Below are 13,661 nucleotides of genomic sequence, written 5' to 3' on the forward strand. Positions count from 1 at the left end.
CACTTCGTTCTAGCTAATGGATTTTTCACTATTAATTCCTATATGCGTTTTCAGGGTTGCTTTTTGCATTTTTTGCATGCAAACCCCTCCAAATTCACCCAAAACTGCGTGTTGATGTGCCAACCCTATGAATCTCATTTTCGCACACATTTTTTCTTTTTACTACCCCCCATTCTGGTGCATGGATCATTCAATATTAATTTCTCGATCCTATTTCGAATACGATTTTTGGGTTTTTTCCATGTGAACGGGCCTTATCTTCATTAGAACTGTGTTCTTTCATGATGTGTCTGTCCGGTACTTTTCTCACAATTGATCTTTTTCCTGTGTTTCATTTTGGCAAATGGATTCTTTGATATTAATTTTCGTATGGGTTTTCGTGCCAGTTTTTTACATTTTTCCCATGGGAATGCCTTGATTTGATCCCGCACATCCCCTTGTTACCGCATTGTGTTCCAATGCACGGTTTGTGAGTTATTAATTTTTCTTTATTTTGTCATGTTCGCACGTGCGTTGCCTCGCGCGTGAACGCGTGAGTTTTTAAATTTATATGCATCGAGACGCCCCGTTATCTTCGTGCCCTTTTGTCCCGACTCCCGGTCGTGTTCCATCTCGTCATTGCAAATTTTTTAACCCCCCCCCCCCCCCCCCCTCCCCCCCTCCCTCCCGCCCCCTTGTGCATATGCACGGGACAGGGGTGCACTCCCCTTTTTAGGGCTTTTCTTTTATTTTCATTTCCTTTTTTAAAGCATATGCACGGGATGGGGGTGCACTCCCCTTTTTAGGGATTTTCTTTTATTTTCATTTCCTTTTTAAAAAAAAATAAACGAAACAAAACAACACAACAAACAACAACAACACAACTAAACCAGAAATAAAATAATTAACACAAAACAAAATAAATACCACAATTAACCAAAAAAAACAAATCAACACATACAAAACCAAAAACACACAAACACAAACAAAAAGAACGCATAAATGAAAAAAAACAAACAAACAAACACTTTACACAGCTATAAAAAACACAAACAAAGAAAAAACAACAAATTTATTAAAAAAAATCAAAAACCAACATACACCACAACACCACTCCACCTTCGCAACATTAACACTAACATTTACACTCTCTATCTACAACACTCTCTACCTTGCTTACAAGCAATCTCCCTCTTCAGTATTATGTTGTAAGATATCTTTTTCAACAGTCTATACTACAAGCTATCAAGTGATAATGGAGGTATCTTTATTTTTTTAGTTTCAGTGATAATATTATTCTTCACAATTATTATTTAATCCTTAAGCATAAATTCATAGAGAGAGAGAGAGAGGGAGAAGGGGGGAAAGAGAAAGGACTATGTGAGATGAACTAAGAAAATAAGTGATAGAGTGACAAAGAGTAAATTAGGGCAGAAGATAAGATGATGTCATTGTTCTCCACAAGCCAAGCTTTTGTATAAATGTATTTAAATATATTTGATCAATTCTTCTTGTGTGTGTGTGTGTGCGTGTGTGCTAATTAGAGGTAGATTAAAAGCTAGGATTACAGGCTGATTAGCAGTTGATTAGGGACTATCATGATTGAAATCAACAGAAAGAGACGAGATCTAACATAGATATAGTGAATCATAGGTGTGTAATTATGAGATTTGAATGTTAATACAAGTTAAAATTGGCATATATTTTTCTTTGCAGAATGCAGGTGTAGGATATACCAAGAGAAAGAGAGATATTCACTTTCAATTGGAGGATGAATATGTACCAATGTTCAACGGATGATGCAATAAGATACAGGATGCAACAAGAAAGAAATGTAGGGAAGAAAAATGTGAACCTTTGGGTTGATGGGTGCATTTATCCACCCAATCCAGTCACTCAAAGGCCACCACAATTTGAAGGGCTTATATCATTTGTAAAGTTTGTTTGTAAAGGCAATGAAGGATTGTATGGATACACATGCTGACTTGTTAAACAAGGATTAGTAGGGGTTCATCAAGCCTTGATAAATATGTAGACAAGATTACAAGGGAATGTGTAGTCTTTGATGGAAAATGATATATTATTGGCTGAGAAGGATAGGGAGAACTAGAGCCTACAACAAGCAATGCCTATCATTGAAGATGCTATGCATGCTACACACGTGGAGAATATGGAGTTACAGTCTAAAGTTATGGACTTGGAGATGTAGGAGAATCAAAACATAAAGAGGAAGCTCACAAAAACTTTGGAGATTAGGCCCACTTTAAAAACCAAAGAAACACGTTAGCACATCCGATTAGTTAAACCAATTCACCAATTAACCAAAGGAAGTGGACAATATCATAGATGGATATGTGCTCAATTTGCTACAATGAGAAATATATTCCCTCATGAGCTTGGTATCAAAAGATTGATCTCTTCCTTACAAAACAAGGTTTTATCTCTTGTTCTTCAGATCCTAACTTACATGTCAAGCACTGCACTGATAGTTTCGTTATTCTTGCTCTATAGATAGGTGATACCATATTTTTTTCTAACAATCTCAACTTATTTCAACAAGTAAAGAAGGTTTTATCTTCTGTGTTTGCCATGGTGGATCTTGGAGACATACACTCATGTCTTGGTCACAGCCACACCACATTATTGCTCGAGGGCCACGATTTGAGAGCAGGTTTTCTTAGATGACCTCTAGTATGAATGAATACCCAAAGCTAGTATGAATGGAAGATGATCCATGAGAAGTCACTTCCAAGAGAAATGTGATGGTTCTCAGTTCTCTATGAGTTGCCATATTGGACCCACTTAGAGATCAACCATTTGTTGGATCCCATTTACATTTTTCAAAATGTGGGTAGCTTATTATGGTATCATATCATAGGAAATAGAGACCATAGGGGAACGAATGGATTTGAAGGATATAGGAAAGATAGAGATGCTTTGGCCCCACAATCAAAGATCTAATGGTCGTATGGAACTATCTCATGCTCCTTGGGTCCTATCCACTAAAGAGAAGCATATGGTGAAGTAAATTATTAGGTCTATCCACACACAAATGGGTATGCTTTGTTCTCTTAGGTTCACTTTTTTGAAAGATAACCAAATAACACGACTAAAGTCCTAATAGTAATAAGCACAAGATATGTCAAGTTTGTTTAGACTTGATAGTACTACAATCAATATTTCACTATTTTATATTGATTTGATATTTGTAATGCTTTAAATTTCTTAGATTTCATACTGATCGTGATTGTGGGGTATTTCACTCTAGAGATACATTCGATGATTTATAAGTTTTCGAATTTAGCGCAACATATCTCACAAAAGGAGATCAAGACATCCTCTATTGAATCCATAAGGCAAGAAGTAGTGGAGACAATCTACCTCTTTGAGAAGTATCTACCCATGAGCATGCTCATGATACAAACTCACCTCCTAATACATCTCATGGATGAAGTGTAGATTTTAGGACCCATCCATTCCCGATGGATGTTTCTCTCAAAGTGCTTCATAAAAACGTTGAAGGGCTTTATGCGACAATGAGCTCATCCAAAGGAAAGCAAGGTTGAAGGTTTGCTAGTGTTCGAGACATTGGTGTGTATATTTTCGAATGATCACTAAGAGTGGATTTAGATAAGAGTATGTTATGGATGCTAAATCAAAATTTTACCATAGCACACACCATCAATTGGTTTGATATCTTGAGGATATGGAGAAGATGCCCCAATTCATGCCTAGGAAGTGGTTACATGATGGCTTAACTATAGCTTCATGTGAAGGGGTAGAAGTCTCCAGGGAGAAATGGGAATTCTCAAGGGGATGCAGTTAGAAGGTGACTACATGCTTTCTTTATTGTTCTATCTAGATTTTATACAAGACAACTAACGTAGCCATTTCAATGTACAGTACAAAATCTATAGTGTGGTGTGGTCACATGGGTGATATTTTTGAATTGAGCACATTGCCAAAATGTGCTCTGTAATGGACTTTGGTATCATGGTGAAGTTTGAGCAAGAGATTCGATAACACACCATATATCTGAATATTGTAGTAGATAAGATGAATTATTTCGACAACCTACAAAGTATTATTTTAGTAAATTACCTTAGCTTCTCCAAGATCATCTTAGATATACAGTTGTTTAAAGTGGTATTGGGATAAGAAGGGACAACCGTTTTGCGAGGTCCGTTTGGATTCCTGGAGGTAGATTGCAAGAAAACATAAAATGATCTACATAATATATTTGTCTTGCGAAATTATTGTGAACAAGTGCATTATCATTTTTATCAATTATTTCATAGCATGAAAGAGTTACAAATGTTTATTCATTCTTTGTGATACACTTATATCACTACAACAGAAACGAGGCATAGACGCGCATGTTTAGACATGCAAAGTTGGGCGCGTCTATCAGAGCGTCTATAAGTGCGTGTAAACGTGCGTGTAAATAGTTGCAAATTTTGGATCTATATATCCGCGCAAATAGACGCTAATATAGACGCGCCAGCAGACACGCAATTATTTAACCACTTAAAATTAGCAATTCACATAATTAAAAAACCAAAGTTAATAATTATTTAACCACCTGAAATTGATTCTTGAGCATGCACATGTGCGCATGATAAAAACCATAGAATTAAGAATACACATTGAATCATTGAATTAAAAAAATAGGGTTAATAATTGATACTGGGGTTGGCACGAGCTACTGGCCAATGCGGGATGTTAAGCCGGACGCCAGGATTTTTCAGAGCTCAATTCCGAGTCCGGACGGGGAAATGGCCAAGGAAATGGTCAAGATGCGAAGGGGTGGACAAAATTTGGCCCAAATGAGTAAGTGACCCTTGGGAGCCCAAGAATGAAATGCCACATGAAATGTTGGGGAAGAATCGTGGAGAGAGAGAGGAGGAGATCACGCCAGCATGCGCGCGAAAAATGCGCCCTTCATGATGGAGATGGAGATGTGGGGCTGCAAACAACCCTTGCAAATGATGATTGCCCCTCATTCCCCTCTGTATGCTGATCTTATCGCCGCCCTTCGCTCCTCAATTGATGGCCTGAATGCTGAGATGGAAATCTAGTCTTTCTCTCTCCTCCCTCTCTCTCTTCTAAGGGGGAATTCATGTGGGAAGAGGAAGGAAGAAGAAAGAATGGTGGAGGCTTGTCCGACATGGATCGGATTGCTTCACGGGCTGGAAATGGTGATTTGTGATCGTGCTGAGCATGAAGTGCTGCTGATTTTCAGATTTGCAGCCATGGACATGAAACCCGAAACACGCAAATAAGCGGTAATTCAAATTTTTCAAAGGAAATTTGAGATTTCATGGCTTTTGATTGATAAAATGTTGTTCATGTGGGCTAAAAATTGTTTATGTTGCTGTTTTCCATGAGTACTTGCTGATCATAATCAGAAAATCAGAAAAAATATGCATCTTGTGGTTCAAAATAATACACTAAAACACGTAAAATATGAAAAATCAAGGGAAAATGATGTTTTTGGGCATAAAAATGGAAAAATGAATAGGAACACCAACTAAATTTTCATTTTTGCTGCAAGAAGGAACTAAGGGCCACAGCCCATAACCTATTTTGAATTTTTAGTATTTAAATAATGCAAAAAAAAGGAAAATACAAGGAAAATAGAGGAAAATCACAAAAAATAGGAAAAAATTGCATTTTGGGTGCGGAAAATTAATGAAAATTAAGAACAATGTATTTGAATGTTTGTGGGGACTGAAGCATAAGGATTTGCCTCAATTCAACCCCACCTTCTTGTTCTAGTGTGTTTTTCCCGCTCTTTACACATAAAATGATGGCAGAATGCCCTATAAATCTATACAACAATGCAACATTTGATCGATGGGAGAGTAGAGTGGTTAGAGTGTGTCTAAATGTGGAGTAAAATGATGAAAAGATTGTTGTTTTTGTTTGCATACCATATAGGTCGGTGAATAATTATAAAATAAGAGCCTAGTAGCAGGAGGGTTTCCTTGTTGCTAGGTTCATGCAACGCCGCATAAGAACGGTAGTTGAAAATCATTGAAAGGATGTTTTCCACATGTGCATAATATTGATTTTATAATTGTTTGAGCACTTGGCATCCACAATATGCATAAGTCATGGAAATATTTAAAGGTATCAGAAATCCTGGATGCATAGCAATTGGTTTCATTAGGACCTTGACCTACACTGAGTGAGAGACAGGACACCCTAAGCCATAGGCTAGTCGTGGGGTCTAGGGAAAAGAGAAGTAAGGACAATGGTACATTCCTGTATACGATTAAATGGTACCTTGAGTGGATTTTGTGCGAAATGTTTATATGTTGAGCGACGCATTGACGGGCCAATCCCGAAGGTGTAGGAGAGTCGCAGAGGGGTGATGGCATTCAGCCGTTGGAGGACCCCCTATGTCTGTGCTTCATGCCATTAGGCAATGTATAAGGGACTCCCTCTGAGGAGTAGTGGGTGAGAGAAGAGTGGACTACAAACGACGTAATACAAACGCAAGACATTTAGGAAGGCAATGTATATGTCATCAACGCTCCTGGCCGCGAGACCGTGGGGTTGTTGAGCGTGTGAGATAGAGGTCCGGCTAGTGCACGAGCCAGTGCTGGCCCATTCTAGGTTCCATCATATACTCAATTTCCAAATGGATTAAAAGCTATTCTACTAGAAAATTAGATGTCTATATATGTTGAAATTTACAAATTCACTAAGTTTGGGTCAACTATGAAACCTACTTTTAAGATAAATAACTTTCTTTGAAGATAAAATCAGATCATGATGATAACTAGAGAGTTGTAAACAACAAAAAGGTCTGCAATTCACGTCCCTATGATGGATTACTAAATTTGAATATAAGATCATAAAAAATAGGGCTCAAAGCTGGCTATTATACAGTTTTCTACATACTACTGTGAAATTTACATTCAAGGTCACTTTAGGGTTCAATTAATAACTTGCTAAATATTCAAAATTTGTAAAATATGTGTCTAACAACAACTGTAGATCTTTTTTACGGCTAGAATTTTTATTGTTACACCATCCTCAAAATATAAACTAGTAAAAAGTTACATTACGTGAAAAATAGTTATTTGAGAGGATTTTTATGGTGAAGCATATGCAATAGCTAGACGATTTTCAAGTGCTTCTTCTATATAGCTGTGGATATAAGGCTATCCAAAACATGAGAAATGTTGTTGCAATATTCATCTATAGTGATTTGTCTTGTAGATTGCGATTGTTCCACGGTGTTTGCCTTTATACACTAATATCATACAAATTGAAAACTCGGAGTGTAGCCATGCTCTGATACTAATGTTACCAAGCGAAACGCGTGGCAAATCTAGCAAATCAAATCACAATCATAAACAAAAAACTTAGTGGAAAAATCTTACAAATCAAACATCTCAACTATTAAATACAAACAACATTATAATACATAAGAGGATTTGAATAACTCAATAGATTGAGAAAGACAAGAGAAAAAACACGATTGAGCCCAACCTTCCCCATGGTAAAAGTCATGGTTTGCCATTCTTAATTATATATTATAGTTTTATATGGATATTTACACTCATATCTTACATATAATTACAAAGAAAGTACAAATATCAATTGAAATACAGAGTTTTAAGAGTCAAGAGATATCCTATAACATACTGGAGTTAGTGCAGAAAATTCTATGCTCTGAATCTTGACATTTTGACATCACCATCATATCTAGAGCGTACCAAAACCCCCAAAATGACTCTTAAAGCTCTAAATTCCGATTCCGAATGAGAAAGCAACGTAAAATTTGAGTTTTCATCCTCTTCTCTTGTTTTACGTGTGATCCTGTTGCTTTTGTAAAGGAAGTTAGAAAAGCCTTCTAAACTTAACCACATTAAGAAAATAGCAAGATATTTCATAAAGAAAGCTTATTTCAATAAAAGCATATCTTAAATCTCATATTTTTTTAAAAAATATATTAAAAATAAATGAATTAATAGTACTAAGAACAATGATCTAATTATTACTACAGAAGTTTAAACTTATAACTTACAAATAGAGTAATAATTTTAATAATACAATATCATATAAATACATAGTATTATATATTATAATTATGAATTTATGCTTGGACTTACCCAACATAAAACCCACAAAAGTGAATACCTAACAATCTTCAGCTAGGAGTTTCTAATACCTATAGTAGGAGATTCATTTTCCACAAGATGGATGATGGATTGTATGCGTATATACATATCACATAGACTATTACCCCAAGCTATGGGTCATTTTTGAAAATGTTCACTACAAGGATTTGAGCTGGTAGCGACGGCGGGTAGCGATGTCGCTATTTGCGTCGCAAATAGCGACGCAAATAGCAACGCAAATAGCGACGCTCCACAGGGAAAAAAGCGGGCCAAAACCGAGCACAGCTTTATTTCGCATTTTCACGTTTTGTGTTTTGAGAGAGAGAGTGAGGGAGAGAGCAACCGTCGTGAGAAAAGGAGAGGAAGAAGACTTGTCGCCGCCGCCGCCGCCGCTGCCGTTGTTCGCGAAGGAGAGGAGGAGCCTTCATTGCAAAGAGGAATCGCCCCACACTCACCATATCTCATCGGTGAGTCTCCCCCTCTCTTTCTTTTGCTTGTTTAAGGTTTAAATCACTTTCTCTTTTTCTTGTTAAGGAGAGGAAATGAGAGAGAAAGAGAGGGAGAGGGAGAGAGAGAGAGAGAAAGAGAAAGAGAGGGAGAGGGAGAGGGAGAGGGAGAGGGAGAGGGAGAGGGAGGGAGAGGGAGAGAAAGAGAGGGAGAGGGAGAGGGAGAGGGAGAGGGAGAGGGAGAGGGAGGGAGAGTGCATTCTCTCTCTCCCTCTCCCTTTTACTTGTTTAAGGTTTAAATCACTTTCTTTTTTGCTTGTTTAGGAGAGGAAATGAGAGAGAAAGAGAGAAAGAGAGGGAGAGGGAGAGGGAGAGGGAAAGGGAGGGGGAGGAAATGAGAGAGGGAGAGAAAGAGAAAGAGAGGGAGAGGGAAAGGGAGGGAGAGTGCATTCTCTCTCTCCCTCTCCCTTTTGCTTGTTTAATGTTTAAATCACTTTCTTTTTTGCTTGTTTAGGAGAGGAAATGAGAGAGAAAGAGAGAAAGAGAGGGAGAGGGAGAGAGAGGGAGAGAAAGAGAAAGAGAAAGAGAGGGAGAGGGAGAGGGAGGGGGAGGAAATGAGAGAGGGAGAGAAAGAGAAAGAGAGGGAGAGGGAGAGGGAGGGAGAGTGCATTCTCTCTCTCCCTCTCCCTTTTGCTTGTTAAAGGTTTAAATCACTCTCTTTTTTGCTTGTTTAGGAGAGGAAATGAGAGAGAAAGAGAGAAAGAGAGGGAGAGGGAGAGGGAGAGAGAGGGAGAGAAAGAGAAAGAGAAAGAGAAAGAGAGGGAGAGGGAGAGGGAGAGGGAGGGGGAGGAAATGAGAGAGGGAGAGAAAGAGAAAGAGAGGGAGAGGGAGAGGGAGGAAGAGTGCATTCTCTCTCTCCCTCTCCCTTTTGCTTTTGGAGAGTGTTAAGATATATTGTGAGAGGGAGAGGAAATGCGAGAGAAAGAGAGGGAGAGGAAGAGAGAGGGAGAGAAAGAGAAAGATAACATATATTGGAACGATAGCATATCCATGATTATGGTAATGGTATCCACTTTGCTTTTTTTATGGGTACCATTACATCGACTCCTTAAGAGGGCAAAAAATTAGTCATACACTTTATAAAGTCTAATTAGGAGATTTAAGATGCACGATAATAGACTTATCGATAATGGTATGCAATGTGCTTTGCCATGGGCCATGTACATTGGTGACTCTTTAAGATGGCTTAAAATTGGTCATATCCTTCATAATGTCCAAGTAGGGGATCTAATTGTGATATGGATAATTCATTGTTTTTGTATTAACTTTATAGGCATAACAAATTAGAAATCATGCCAACTAGTCAACGGAAGGACTAAAAGAAAGTGATACCCTAGCTAATGGTCATTACGGTACTTCATCAAAATGAACCCAAAAGTATTGTTATAGAAGAAGAATCCCTTAAATTGAGCATAGGATATTTTCTTCAAATGTTATGACTATGAGTAGAATTGATTGAAACAAATTTTATTACTATAATTGGTAAATTTCATAGATGGCATTAATTTTAATACATAGACCTAGGACAAAAAAACCACATTTCTAAGATGCTTTTTGTTGAGACTGATTCATTATTAGACTAAGAGATCCTCAATGATGCTCATAAATGGATTACTTATACTCAAAGCCCTCTAGTACAGTTGTATAAGTAACCCTAGTAGAGCCCCTCTAAGATACTCAAAGTACATAACCTAGAGACCGTAGCTAGGTATATAAGGTATAATGGTTGTACAAGAAGACACCTCAATAATTGACTTATCACCATTAAATCCCAAAGAAGAATCGTGTTCCATCCCCTTCAACTCTATATTCACCTCGTGAAGAACTCTATTAATCATAGTATCCTTGTCACCAATCTTTTTGTTGCAATGATGAAGTAACATATTCATCAGTTTTCCTTTTAGCATCTAAGCCATTATCCAATCTTTTAGTCAAGTCCAAACATTTAGTCTGTGACTCATGAACCTTATGAACCAATGTTTTTTTTTTCTTTCAATAACGAATAATTATATACCAGGACAAACAAATCCTTGAGCATGGTATATGGCCGAGATATAACATCAATAAATCTCTCAACTACTATGTACAATGTATTCTTTACATTAATCAGTAAAGCATTTCTTATATCTTGAAGTTTAGATTTCAACACATTGGATGCATCAATATCAACCTCAATGTTTTACAAAATTTGCTTCTCAAGCTCTTGCAGAGGCTAAAACCTCTCAAGCAAGAGCTTATGGCCAACTTGCAACTTGACATACATCTCCATAAAGCTATCCATTTGAGCCTCGTTTGCTGTAATGTAGATAAGATGGAAAACGAAGAAGGTCTTATTGTTCAAGATCGCGAGGCGTATCTTAATCAGCGTGTCCCATGTCCTTGCTCTCAATGCAAGTTGGCAATTAGACGAAAACACCAATTGTCTATAGAACACGTACGACGATTTGGCGAGTTTCAATCTGAGATCATTGATCAGGCGATTGCGGATTTTTAGCAAACGATAATTTGAAGTTAATATTAATCATGCATTGTACTCCCAAGCTAATTGAAAACCATACACAATAAGATTGGGTCTTGTTGGCAAATTTTCTATCCAGGGGGTGATGTCTCGTCCCAAGGGGGAGTGCACCCTTTGCGACCAATTAGAAGAGTTCGTGGGCATGCGATGGATGGAGTTCATCAGCGCTCGCGATGATCTTCTTGAACACCACATCCTCCTTAAACACCACATCAGCACTCGCGATGATCTTCTTTGCCTCTTGGTCATATATTTTGTAAGCCTTTTTCTCATCACTATAACCCAAGAATATACATTTTCTGCTTTTTGGTTTTAACTTGTTTCTCTTCTCATCTGGAACATGTGCATAACATTCACATTCAAAAATTCTGAAATGTGAGACAGATGGTTTCTTACCAGTGTAAGCCTCATGAGGTGTTTTTCCCTTGAGAGCCTTTGTATAGCTTCGATTTAGAATGTAGACTGTAGTATTAATAGCTTCAGCCCAAAAATGGTTAGGTAATCCCTTGCCCTTTAGCATGCATCTTGCCATCTCCACAATGGTGCGATTACTGCATTCCACAACACTGTTCTGCTGAGGTGTGTGAGGCGTCGTCAATTGACGCTTGATCCCTTTGCTCTTGCAAAAGCCTTCAAACTCCTTTGAGTTGAACTCACCACCACCCTCTGTTCTAAATTTCTTCACACTTTTCCCTGTTTCATTCTCAACAAGTTTTAACCATTCTTTAAACTTACCAAAAGCTTGAGCCTTATCACGAAGGAAGTACACCCACATCTTCCTACTGTAGTCGTCGACAATCAACATAAAATAAGAAGATCCTCCCAAGGCCTGTGTAGGCATATTACCACACAAGTCAGCATGCACCAACTCTCGAGGAGCCTGTGCTCTATTCTTGCTTTCTTGTGGAAATGCCTTTCTCTGTTGCTTGCCCATCCTACAAGCTTCACATGGTTCCTTCAATTCAGTTACTGTAGGTAGGTGAGCAACCATACCTTGCTCTTGCATCTCCTTCAATACTACAAATCTGATGTGTCCAAACCTTTCATGCCAAAGCTTACTTGTGCCTACTCCAGCGATGGCTGTAAGAGCACTTAGCTCATACAGGTTGTTCCTTCTTTCTCCTTTGCCAACAATTGTGCCAGCACTATCAATAATTTTTACACCTGTCTTCTTGAACCTCACTTCATGACCAAGATCAGTTATGGCAGCAAAAACTGATAATAGATTTCTCCTGATTTCGGGAACATACAACACATTTGAAAGCTTTTTGACTTCACTATTTGCAGCAACAAAAGAAATAGTACTTGTGCTGACAGTAGGGCATTTAGCATCATTTCCAACCGTTACAGTGATGGATTCTTGTAGAGGCTGTATAGAACTGTATAGACCTTTCTTGTTGGTCATGTGACGGGAAGCCTCACTATCCAACACCCATGAGTCAGTGGTAGATTCTTCTTGCGCCAAGGAACACACTTCCTCAATAGTCGCCATGAATAATTCCAACTCTGCTTCAGCCGTATTGGCTGTCTCTTTTCCTTTACTTTTAAGGGTACCTTTCTTTTCATCTACCTTCTTGACACGACAATCTGCAATTGCATGTCCTTTCTTCTTGCAGTAGAAGCACTCTCCTTGAAACTTCTTCTTGCCCCCCTTCTTCTTTTGATCACTATCATTTTTGGTGGAGGAACCACCTCTGCCTTTTGCATTGGCAGAGAATGCAACATCTCCATTGTTGCTTCCTTCTCGGGCTTTTAGCCTCAACTCCTCCTCCATTAATAATGCACAAAACTCCTCAAAAGTCAAAGCTTGAGGTCTCACCTGAGTATTAAGGGTAGTTACTAGTCCATCAAACTTTTGTGGACAAATCCGAAGACACCTCCGAGCTAGCTCTTCACTAGTCTTTTGTATCCCAGCAGCCATCTAGTCGCGCAGATTCTTAATTCGAGTGATGAATGCTTCAACCGTCTCTCCTTCAGCAAACTTCTCCGCTGCTAGTTGATTCTCCAAGTTTTGAATCCTCGTTTGGTTTCTTGTTTCATACTGACTCCTTAGTACATTCCAAGCCTCTGACGCTTGTAACTAAGGCACACAATGCATCTGCATTCCTTCGTTTCCAAGCTCGTAGAAGATTTGCATTCGGAGGAATCATCACACTAGGATTTGATGGGTCGGGGATAGGCTGTGATTCTGCGTCAATCCCCAGCACAGTCTCCAAAAGCTCATAAGAACGAAGGATAGTTGTTTGGTTTTGTATGTGTTGATTTTTTTTTTGGTTAATTGTGGTATTTATTTTGTTTTGTGTTAATTATTTTATTTTTGGTTTAGTTGTGTTGTTTTGTTTCGTTTATTTTTTTTAAAAAGGAAATGAAAATAAAAGAAAAGCCCTAAAAAGGGGAGTGCACCCCCATCCCGTGCATATGCTTTAAAAAAGGAAATGAATATAAAAGAAAAGCCCTAAAAAGGGGAGTGCACCCCCGTCCCGTGCATATGCACAAGGGGGCAGGGGGGGTTAAAAAATTTGC

This window comes from Lygodium microphyllum, chromosome 7 (genome assembly GCF_053477565.2).
Source record: "Lygodium microphyllum isolate KBCC chromosome 7, Lygodium_microphyllum_v1.1.10, whole genome shotgun sequence".
NCBI classification, from domain to species: Eukaryota; Viridiplantae; Streptophyta; class Polypodiopsida; order Schizaeales; family Lygodiaceae; genus Lygodium; species Lygodium microphyllum.